Genomic DNA, 12,617 nt, shown 5'->3' with positions numbered 1-12,617 from the left:
GTGACCTGTTTTTGTTGGTTTTGTGTGACAGACAATCTGTTTAGAAGATATACCCCAAATAGATGAGTTCCCTTAGAGGACAACATACATTCCAGCAACAGTGCTACAACTTTGCTTCTGGAAAAAATTTTAGGGTGAGTAAGGTATTTTTTAAAATCTTACACAGATTTATGCAAATTTTCAATTTTGGAAAGAGGGCTTGATGTTTTTAAATTACTCATTGTTCCTTAAAAATCTATTGAGTGAATTAGCTGAGCAGTCTGGACCATACTGAGTGGATCAAGCATTTGTTGTGAATCTCAGGTTAAGAGCTCCCTGCTTTGCACACAATCTCCATTCCCACTTTGGTGATCTATCTATCAGCCTGCTGGTGAATCACTGGCAGCAGCCAGAGCCGAATCCTTCTGCCTTGTTCCTAGGGAGGATGAAAGACACAGGGGTGAGAATGACACACTGACTCTAAAGGGAGCCTTGAGAGAGCTAAGGTGGTCAAGTTCTCCTACAATCCTGAGCAAGAGCTACTGGTAAATAATCAAAGAAAAGTCTGTTGGATTCTGAACTTAGAAAAAAAAAATATTTGGACACTGCAGTGTCCAAAGAAACAAGCTCAGACCATTTCTTTTTTTTTTTTTTTTTTTTCCTTTTTGTCTTTTTTCGTGACCGGCAACGGATCGCAGCCCTCAGTGTCGTGCCTGTACCGGACCAGGACCAGCAACAGGATCGCAACCCTTGGTGTTGTGCCCGCTCCTCGCTCAGCCAGTGAGCGGCCGGTCTGTACATGGGATCCGAACCCTTGGCGGGAGCGTCGCCACGCTCCCAAGCAGCGCACTGTAGCAGTGCGCCACCGGGCCAGCCCCCAGACCATTCCTTTAAGTGATTGATCATGTCATTGTGGGCAGACATGGTGATCCAGGTACCACAGTCTTGTTCTGCATTTTCAGGATCCCCATGGTTTTCTTCAAAAGATGTCTGGTCACTGAGTAGAAATGCTGGGGGATGGTTTCCCAGGCTGCAATACAAACTGTCCCAAAACAGTAGTGGGACAGAAGACTGCTAAAATTTTCTGTTTCTCCCTGCTCAAACTTTCTTTTCTTAAAAGATTAGGCCTCTGATCCAAGACAGAGTAGATACATTTCTTTCTGTTCCTTCTGCTAAGTCTGGATAAAAATCCTGGAATGAATACATATATATCAAACATAAGAAGACTCTTAAAGGTATAAGGTGTAGAAAAGGAAGATCAGCTAGGGATCTCAGGACCCAAGAATGACATGGCAGTGAGTCCCGTGTGTCTCCTTTTTGCCTCGTGTATCTCAAACTGGGTGCTGGAGAAGCTGGCAATCTGAAAACACCAAATAGGATCAGGAAAAAAAAAAAGCCCCAAGAAAAATCTGTGCTCCCTAAAGAACCAGAAAAGGGACAACATAGCAAGACTGGAAATTTTTAGACAATAACAGTTGTGCCCCCAGCCAAACACAGAGGAGAAAATTGCAGTCATACTGCCACCCCCACCAACAGATGCAGAATGGGAAGCTAGATTCCTACCTTGCCAGGTTGTAATAAGACACCCTGCCCTCTACTGCCCACCAGGGTGCTGTCAGAAAGGACTGAGTGGGGAGCTGGAACTTCCATCCCCACCCAGAAGTTATAATACTCCATCCTCAGTGCCAGTGAAAACCAGATGGAGATTCTGGATTTCCACTTCCACTCAGTGGTAATGAGGTACCTCCTTCCGCTCCCCACTAGTGTCAGAGGAAAGTTGGTGGGAAGCCACAATTGTCACCATCATCCAGTGGTACAAAGGCCTCCCTGCCCTGGCCTCTGTAGAGTCAGTGGTAGCTTGCTAAAAGAGAAGATTTCAATAAAATCCAGAGTCTCATAACATAATACCCAGGTTCAAGATACAAACACAAGTCACTCACCATAACAAGAACCAAGAAAACTGCACCATGAGCAAGGAAAGACATTCAGCAGATATCAATACCGAGATGATGAAGATGTTAGAGGTATCTGACAAGAAATTTAAAGCAGTGATCATAAAAATTTGTCAATGAGCAATTACAAGCACACTTACAAAAAGAAACATCTCAGCCAAGAAATAGAAGATGTAAAGAAAAGTACTAAATGGAAATTTTGTAACTGAAAAACTATGATGACCAAAATTTTAAAACTTATTGCATGGGCTCAGAAACAAAATGAAAATAACAAAGGAAAGGATAAATAAACTTGAAGATAGAAAAACAGAGCCTCAGGGACCTGTGGAACAATAATAAGAGATCTAACATTCATACTGTCAGAGAACTGAAAAGAAGGGAGAAAGGAGAGTAGAGATGAAAAAACATTAGAAGAAATATGACTGGAAATTCCTCAAATTTAGCAAAACACATAAACTTGCAGATTCATGAAGCTGAACAAATCCCAAATGAGATAAGCTCAAAGAAATTCACACTAAGTTATATCATAGCCAAACTTCCATAAGCTAAAGACAAAGAAAAAAATCTTGAAATCAGTGAGAAAGAAATGATACCTTATCTATTGGGGAAAAAAAATCAAATGACAGCAGATCTCTCATTGGAAACAATGGATGCCAGAAGGAAGTGCCATAACATTTTCCAAGTGCTGAAAAAAATAGCTGTCAAGCCAGAATTCTGTATTCAGTGAAAACACCCTTCACTTGATGAAGAGGACATCAAGACATTTTCAGATGAAGAAAAACTAAAAACTTGTGGCCAGCAGACCTACCTTAAAATAATAACTAAAGGAAATTCTCGAACAAAAAGAAAATGATAAAATAAGGATTTGAGGAACATCTGGAAGGAAAAACAATAAAAAGAGTTGAAATAAGATAGTTACAATAGACTTTTTCTCTTGAGTTTTCTAAGTTGTGTTTGGTTGAAGCAAAAATTGTAATGTTGTTTGATGTTGTTCTAAATGTATGTAGAGGAAATATTTGATAATTATATTATAAACAAGAGAGGGTGAAGAAACTTAAAGGTAGCTGACTGATGGCACCAGTGCACTTGGCAACCTTGCTGGCCCTGGGAAGCAACTCCACCCACCTGCCTTATAACATCACTGGGCTCGGTGACCTTGCTGCCAGAAGTGCTCCCCGCCACTGTCACAGACAGCAGTGATGTGTGAGTGGTTCACAACAGCCACCACCACGGCAACTCACTGCCATGCCAGCAGCCATCACCATCCTATAAGGCACCTGCTGACCACTCATCAGCATAGACAGAAAGAAAGTCAACAGTGGAATCTGGGGAAAGAAAAGAGTAAGCACAGACTACAACAAAGTGCCCCAACCCAGGAAGCCATATGCAGTAGTACACCTGAGGGTAGGAGGTACATGTGCAGCACACAAGACTGCCTTGATCCAGTAGAGACACACATGGAACACCCTGAGAGTACAGAAACCCAGCATAACCAAATAGATTAAGGAAGAAAATTCTCAATCACTACCAAGCTGTCCCCTAACCAGGGGAAGCAAGATCCCAGGAGAAGCCTCTTGCTGCAGGAAAGATGAAAGAGAAAACCTACCCAGGGTCACCCATTCAAATAGAGGATCACCAGTATACCTTAGTGTACCCATCAGGGTCACAAGGAGGTAGCTGAGGAGCCAACAGGTCCACCCAAGGTCACCCACCCCAGCCAAAGAGCAACATGGCATCCAGGCACTTCTACCAAGAAACTGAGAGCTTTGCCACATCCTGGATGAACTAAAATAGTGTCACCAACCTCAGCAAGGAATCACTAAACATCCCCATGAGTAGGCCACAGAGACACTCACATGCAATTCCAACACTAAATACAGCCAAAGTATCCAGATGGAGACTACACTACTGTATCTACCTGGAACCAGTACTAAAACACCCCACTCAATGGTCAATATAAAACACACCTACAGGAGGAAATCTCTCCCTCAAAGCCCACTCCAGAGTAACAAAAGAAGCAAATGCTCTATCAGATGATTAGACATCAATGCAGACATACTAGAAATAAGAAAAAACAAGGAAATATGACACCACTGAAGGAATATAATAATTCTCAAATACCAGATCCCATAGAGCAGGAAGCCCTTGAAATGACTAAAAAGGAATTCTGAGCAGCAATCTTAAAGAAACTCAGTGAAATATAAGAAGACTCAGTTAGATGACACAACTAAATGATAAAAAAATTTTCTAGGATCTCAAGGAGAAAATGTACAAACAGTTTAATGCTTAAAAAGAATGTAGCAAAACTCCTGGAGCTGAGGATTCATTCAATGAAATAAAAAAAAAAACCTTACAGCTAAGAGTTTAAGCAGCAGGTTAGAGCAAGCAGAAGAAAGAATTTCTGATCTTGAAGATGGCCTTTTCAAAATAACACAGTCAGACAAAAAAATAAAAGAAAAACTTTTTTTAAATGAAGAAAACCTAAGAGAACTAGCAGACAACCTGAAGCACACAAACGTTCAAATCGTGGGTGTTCCAGAAAGGAGCAAAAAGGAAAAGGCATTGAAAGCCTATCCAATGAAATGATAGAACCACCTATAGGGAAAGACACAAACCTTCAGATCCAGGATGCTCAACAATCTCCAAACAGATTAGATCAAAAAAGGTCCTCCCTGAGACACATTACAGTCAAACAGGCAAAGCTCAAAGACAAAGAGAGGATCTTAAAATCAGCAAGAGAAAATCATAAGGGTGTTCCCATCAGAATAAGAACAGACTTATCAACAGAAACCCTAAAGGCTAGAAGAGAATTTGATGATATATTCAAAATACTGAAAGAATAATATTGCCAGCTGAAAATACCATACCCAGCAAAGCTATCCTTCGGAAATGAGGAAGACATAGTGTACTTCTCAAACAAAAACTGCAGGAGTTTACCACCTATGACCAGCCCTATAAGAAATTTTCAAGGGAGTACTGCATCTGGAATTCGAAAAACAATAATCACTACCATGAATACATAAGAAAAAACAAAATTCACTGGTAGAACAAAAATGGAAATGAGAGAAAGGAAGAAATTTTTCTATCCATCCACCTCAAGAAGCCAACAAACAATAAAAGAGGAAGAAAGAAACAAAAATATATTTTAAATGGCCAAAGGAAAATTGACAAAATGCCAAGAGTAAGATAATACCTTTCAATAACAACCCTTAATGTAAATGGATTAAACTCCCCACTCAAAAGACTCAGACTGACTGTTTGGATTAAAAAGCTACACCCAACTATATGTGTCTTCCAGAGACTCACCTCACCTGTAAAGACACACACAGACTAATAGTGAAGGGATGGAAAAAGATATATCATGTAAATGGAAACCAGAAACAAGCAGGAGTAGCTATTCTTATATTGTATAAAACAGACCTGAAACCTAAACCCATCAAAAGAGACCAAGAATTCCATTATGTAATGATAAAGGTATCTATACAGGAAGAAGCCATAAGAATCAGAACTATATATGCACCCAACACCAGAGCACCCAGATATAAAAAGCAAGCTCTTTTAGACCTAAAAAAAGAGATATACTACAATACAATAATAGATGGGAACCTGAACACTCCTCTCTCAGCATTGGACAGATCATCTAGGCAACAAATCAACAGAGGAACACAAGATTTTAAACTACACTTTAGACCAATTTGACCTTGGAGATATCTACAAAACATTTCATCCAACAGCTACAGAATGTACATTCTTCTCACCAGCACATGGAACGTTGTCCAAGTTAGACCACACGTTAGGTCACAAATCAAGTCTCAACACATTTCTTAAAGATTGAAATTATTTTGAGTATCTTTTCTGACCACAATGGATTAAAACTAGAAATCAACAACAAATGAAACTCCGGAAAGTATACAAATACATGGAAATTAAACAACATGCTCCTGAATGACTTATGGGTCCAAGAAGAAATTAAACAAGAAATCAAAAAGTTTCTTGAAACTATACAAAAACCTGTGGGATACTGCAGAAGCAGTACTAAGATGGAAGTTTATTGTAATAAACACTTACATCAAAAGAATAGAAAGATTTCAAGTAAATAAACTAAAAGAACCAGAAAAACAAGAAAAACCCAACCCCAAAATTAGCATACAGAAAGAAATAATTAAGATCAGAGCAGAACTAAATGAATTAGAGACCCCCAAAACAGATACAAAAGATCAATGAAACAAAAAGTTGATTTTTTTGAGGAGATAAACAAACTATACTACAAAGCTACAGCAACCAACACAGCATGGTACTGGCATAAAAACAGACACTTGGACTAATGAAACAGAATAGAGAACCCAGAAATCAACCCACAAACTTATAACCAACTGATTTTAACAAAGGCAACAAGAGCATGCTTTGGGGGAAAGACTGCCTCTTCAACAAACGGTGCTGGGAAAACCAGATATCCACATGTGCAAGGATGAAACTAGACCTGTACCTCCTGCCATATGCCAAAATCAACTCGAAATGAATTAAAAACTGAAATATAAGACCTGAAGCTATAAATCTACTCAAAGAAAACTGAAGGGAAACACTTCAGTTAGTAGGGCTAGGCAAAGACTTTATACATATGACCCCAAAAGCACAGGCAACAAAAGGAAAATAAATGGGATTATATCAAACTAAAAGGCTTCTGCACAGCAAAAGAAACAATTAACAGAGCAAAAAGACAACATATAGAGTGGGAGAAAATATTTGCAAACTATGCATCTGACAAAGGATTAATATCCAGAATGCACAAGGAACTCAGACAACTTAACATTAAAAACATAAATGACCTGATTAAAACATGGGCAAAGGAATTGAATAGGTATTTCTCCAAGGAAGATATATGAATGGCCAACAAACATTTAAAACTGCACAGCATCACTCAGCATTGCTCAGCCTCAGGGAAATTCAAATCAAAACCACACTCATATATCATCTCACCCCAGTTAGTTGGGCTATAATCAAAAATCAAAGAATAACAAACAATGGTGAGGATGCCAAGAAAGTGGAATCCTTCTACACTGTTGGTTGGACTCAAATTGGTGTAGCCTTTATGGAGAACAGTGTGAAGGTTCCTCAAACAACTACATATAGAAGTGCCATATGATCCAGCAATTCCACTAAGGAATGGAAATCATCATATCAAAGGGATACCTACACTCCTATGTTATTGCACCTCTATATACAATAGTCAAGAGGTGGAACCAACCCAAATGTCCATCATCAGATAGCTGGATAAGGAAAACGTGCTATATTTACACAATGGAATGCCACTCTGCCATAAAAGTGAATGAAATACTGTCATTCTCAACAACATGAATGAACTTAGAGAAAATTATGTGAAGTGAAATAAGCCAGGCACAGAAAGAGAAATACCACATGTCCTCACTCATAAGTAGGAGCTAAAAAAATAAACAAATAAGTAAAAAAAGAAAGATACAACAATCACTATAAATACAGCGAACTTTCAAAAGGAGAAAACAGAACTGAGGTTACCAGAGGTGGGAAAGGGGGAGGGGAATTGGTAAAGGGCCACAAAAATCAATTACACTGTATAATGTTGACTACACTAATAATCCTGATTTGAGAATCACGTATTGCACATAGGTATTGATCTGCAACTCTGTACCCTGCAGGTACGTGCAATAAACTGTGTTTCAATAAAAAATAAATACTCCATTAAACGAAAGGAAACTTAAAGGGACATAAAGTTTCTCCATTTTACTCAAACTGGTAAAATGTTAACACCAGTAGACTGATAAATTATGCATGTATAATATAATACTTAGAGCATCCACTAAAAAAAAGTCTATACAAAGAGATACACTCAAAAATACTGCAGAAAAATCAAAATGAAATTCTTAAAAGTTTTTCAGGGAACCTACAATAAGGCAGGAAAACAAAACAGAAGCAAGAGGAAAGGGAACGAACAAAGCAAAAAGAAAGGCAGGCATAGGTCCAGCATGTCAATAATTACATTAAAGCTAAATGATGTTGTTTTCAGAATGACAAAATTAAAAAGATGGAGAACAGATTCGTGGTTTCCTGGGGTTAGGAATGACAGAGGGAGAACGGAGATCTTTGTGCTGATGGAACAGTTCTGCATCTTGACTGCAGTGACAGCTGCACAAATAAGCACATGTGATTAACTGGCACTGACATACAACACAGTCGTACCGAGATCACTCTCCTGCTTTTGATGTTGTATGATGGTTCTATACGACGTTGCCATAGGAGAAACTGGATAAATGGTACATGGGACCTTGCTTGATTATCTTCATCATTTTCTGTGAATCTACAGTTGCTTCAAAATATAAAGTTAAAGAAAAAGATCAAGTCTAAATGTACCTGCCTGATTTCTAATATTAGGTCTGATATTCTGATATTCTGTGTAGTAGGATTTTGTAGTGAAACTCAAGGGTCTCTCTCTCTCTCTCTCTCTCTCTCTCTCTCTCTCTTTCTCTCCCCACGCTCCCCACCACCACACACACACTCTTGCTCACCATGGATTTGGTAGTTAGAGAAAAACTATCATTTTTATGTATGTGTGTGACTTTAATTTTTTTAATTGAGACATAATTGATTGTAAATATCTGTGGGCAACAGCATCAAATATCCACACCTGTGTGCTCAAATCAGGATAATTAGTAGATGCAACATTATACAATGTAACCATTTTTGTGGCCCTTGACCAATTCCCCTCTAACCCCCTTTTCCCCTCCCCCTTTCCCACCTGTGATGGCCTCAGCTCTGTTCTCTCCTTTTGAAAGTTCAACAACTATTGTGATTGTTGTATCTTTCTTTCTTTTTTGAAAAGAAAGAAATCTCAGTTCTTATATTTGTTTCAGTAAGAAGACTTCTGGAGAGATATGGACAAGGTTTGGCTCTTAAAAAAAGACGTGAGAAAGAGCTGGACAATGTCTATTGGACATTGTTGTGTCTGGATAGGATGTCTGGAACTGCTGGCATCATCCTGCTACCAGAGGGAAATAGCTGAAAGGAATTAGTCAATAGTATCAAAGAGGAAAAACAGAAGGTACCTGGGTTGATGATATTATTGGCCTGCTGAATTTACAAACCCTAATATGCCCTGCCTAGGGACTTCTTTTAGGTGAAATAATAAATTTGTCTTATTTAGTCAGGCATTTCTCCACCTAATACATTAAGCTAATAAATCATTCCACCTGTTTTTGTTAAGCTGGTTTGAATTGGGTTTTCATCAGGAATGCTTAAGAGGGATAATAGAAAGGAAAAATTCCATCTGGTAGGCAGAAACTGAAGCATAACAAGGAACTTTGTCTAATACCCAAGCAGGAAGGTCTGGCAATGCCTGCCCAGTGTGTTTTAGGTGTGTTGAGGGAGGTGTTAGATTTACTGCTTGGCCTAAGATTGTCAGATCTGTACACTTAGACCTGAGTGAAAAGAAAATATACCACTGTGCACTTTATACTGTACGTGGAATGGTACAATATCACTTGAAAGTAGATTGTGATGTTAAAGTTGTGTGCTATAAACCATAAAGCAACCACTAAAACAACAAGCCAAGGACTTATAGCTGATAAGACAACAAAGGTGATAAAGCAAAAATGTAAAAATATTCAATTAATTCAAAAAAGACAGAAAAAAAGAGAAGAAATGGACAAAAAACAGGATGCTAGACTTAAATCTGACCATGTCATAATCATATTAAATGTAAATGATCTAAATATCCCAATTAAAAGACAGAGATTGTTAGACCAGATAAAAAAGCAAGATCCAACTATATGCTGCCTTCAAAAAAATGCAATTTTAATTTAAAAAGACAAGTAGGTTGAAAGTAAAAGAACAAAAATAAAAGATATGCCATGATAGCCATTAATCAAAAGTAGGCTGGAGAAAATATATTAATATCAGACAATGTAGATTAGAAAACAAACAATATTTCCAGGCATAAAAATGGCATTTCAGGGCCGGCCCGGTGGCGCACTGCTACAGTGCGCCACTTGGGAGCGCGGCAGCGCTCCCGCCAAGGGTTTAGATCCCACATACGGACCGGCCACTCACTGGCTGAGCAAGGTGCGGGCGCAACACCGCGGGTTGCGATCCTGTTGCCAGTCCCGGTCCGGTACGGGCGCGACACTGAGGGGTGCGATCCGTTGCCAGTCACGAAAAAAGACAAAAAGGAAAAAAAATGGCATTTCATAATGATAAAGAGATCAATTAATCAAGAGGACATACAATCCTAAACATTTATGGACCAAATAACAGACCACCAAAATACGTGAAGCAAAACCTGGCAGAACTTTGAGAAGAGCAGAAAAATCTACAGTTCTGATCAGAGATTTCAATACCATATCCTCAATCATTAATAGAACAAGTGGGCAGAAAATCAGCAAGGATATAGAAGATTTGGACACACTATCAACCCATTTGACCTGATTGACATTTATAGAACATTCCACTCAGCAGCAGCAGAATATGCATTCTTTTCAAGTGCAAACAGAAGATTTACCAAGATACGACATACACTGTTTTGTAAAACAAGACTCCACACATTTAAAAAGATTCAAGTCATACAAAGAATGTTCTCTGACCATAGTGGAAGGAAATTACAAATCAATAATAGAAAGACACTTGAAAAACCTCTAAATAATTGTAAATAACAACACATTTAAAAGTAACCAGTGAATCAGAGAAGAAATTATATGATTTTTCTCAATAAACACAGAAAAAGGATTTGACAAAATACAATGTTTTTTCTTGATTAAAAAAAAAAAACTCTTAGCAAACTAGGAATAGAAGTGAACTTTCTCAATGTGGTAAGAGGCATCTAAGGAAAATGTACAATTAACGTCATAGTTAATAGTGAAAGTTTAAATCATTTCCCTCTCCTAAGATCAAAAATAAAACAAAGATATCTGGTCTTACCACTACTATTTAATATTGAACTGTACTGAAGGTTCTAACTAGGGATATTAGGAAAGAAAAAAATGTTCAAATTGGAACTGGGAAAGCAAAGCTGTTCTTACTTGCAGACAATATTATCATCTATGATCAACACACTCAACCAATAAGTGAGTTTAGCAAGGCTGCAGGATGTCATATCAATATACAAAAATCAACTTTATTTCTATGTGCCAGCAATAAACAATCAGGGGTTGGAATTAAGAAAAAATAACATCATTTACAAGAAATATGAAATAGGAATAAAGTTGACAAAAGATATGCAAGATCTGTATACTGAACACTACAAAACATTGATGACAAAAATTAAAGATCTAAATAAATTAAGAAATGTATCTTGTTTATGGATCAGAAGACTCAATAATTTTAAGATGTGATTTCTCCTCAAGTTGATCTGTCTATATAGATTTACCACAATTCCTACCAAAATCCTAGCAGGTTTTATGTAGAAATTGGCAGTTGATTGTAAAATTCATACAGAAATGCAAAGAACCTAGAATAGTCAAACAATCTCAGAAAAGAACAAAGTTGGAGGGCTAACACTTCCTGATTTCAAGACTTCTTATAAAGCTAGTGTAATCAAGTCAGTGAGGTATTGGAGTCAATACAGGGAAATAAATCAGTGCAACAGAATAAGGGATCCAGAAATAGACACACACATATACAGACAACTGATTTTTAACAAAGGTGCAAAGGTAATTCAGTGGGGAATGTACAGTCTTTTCAACAAGGACTACTGGAGTGATCAGATATTCATATGCGAAAAATGAACTTCGACAGCTTCAAGGTTGGTGACCATATCACGCTGCTGGGAAGGTGGTGTGCCCAGAGAGGGCATGGAAGCTCCACACACCCTCCCCCATCCCACAGTTTGCCCTATGCATCTCTTTTTTCTGGCTGTTCCTGAGTTGTACCCTTTATAATAAACTGGTAAACGCCCCCCAAAGACACATGTGACTCACCACCTGATCTCTGACTGTGAAGTCAGGCTGAGGTGCTGAGTCTGGGGTTTCTACCCTGCAGAGACCATGCTGACTTGGCAGCGGGACAGGGAGGACCAGACCCAGGACACGGAGCTTATGGAGACCGGGCCTGCAGGGGGTGGAATCTGCCAGAAGCGGGCAGCTGTGGGGGTGCCTTCTGGAGAGGAGCAGAGATACATGTGCCATGTGCAGCCTGAGGGGCTGCCTGAGCCCATCACCCTGAGGTGGGACCAGCCTCCTCAGTCCACCATTCCCATCACAGGAATAATTAGTGGCCTGGTTCTCCTTGGAGCTGTGGTCACTGGAGCTGTGGTCGCTGTTGTGATGTGGAGGAGAAGGGCCCAGGTGGGAAAGGCGAGAGCTCAGGCTGCGAGCTGCACCAGTGCTCAGGGCTCTGATGTGTCTCTCATGGCTTCTAAAGCATGATTCAGCTGCCTGTGGGGGACAGAGAGATGTACAATTTGTTCAAATCCCTGCTTTGCGACTTCAAGAACCCCTGACTTTTCTTTCTGCAAAGGCCTCCAAATATGTCTGCGTTTCTATTAGCATAATGTGAGGATGTGGGAAAACTAACCCCCCCCTACCCAGTAAGACACCCTCCCCACACTGACCTCTGTTCTCTTCCCCCCACTGACATTTCTCTTCCAGCAGAGGCTTCATGTTGCACAGAGGGACAACTTTTTACTTCCTTGTTGAAAACAAGAATCTGGGTATGAATTTGTTT

General features: G+C 39.2%; 1 pseudogene; it reads left to right on the top strand.

Moving 5' to 3' along the window:
• The first annotated feature begins 6,810 nt into the window (after window positions 1–6,810).
• Window positions 6,811–12,319, top strand: LOC103586734 (annotated as a pseudogene).
• Window positions 12,320–12,617: the final 298 nt, after the last annotated feature.

The sequence above is a fragment of the Galeopterus variegatus genome, unplaced genomic scaffold, assembly GCF_000696425.1.
Source record: "Galeopterus variegatus unplaced genomic scaffold, G_variegatus-3.0.2 Scaffold369, whole genome shotgun sequence".
Taxonomy (NCBI): domain Eukaryota; kingdom Metazoa; phylum Chordata; class Mammalia; order Dermoptera; family Cynocephalidae; genus Galeopterus; species Galeopterus variegatus.
This window is presented reverse-complemented; position numbering and strand designations above follow the sequence as displayed.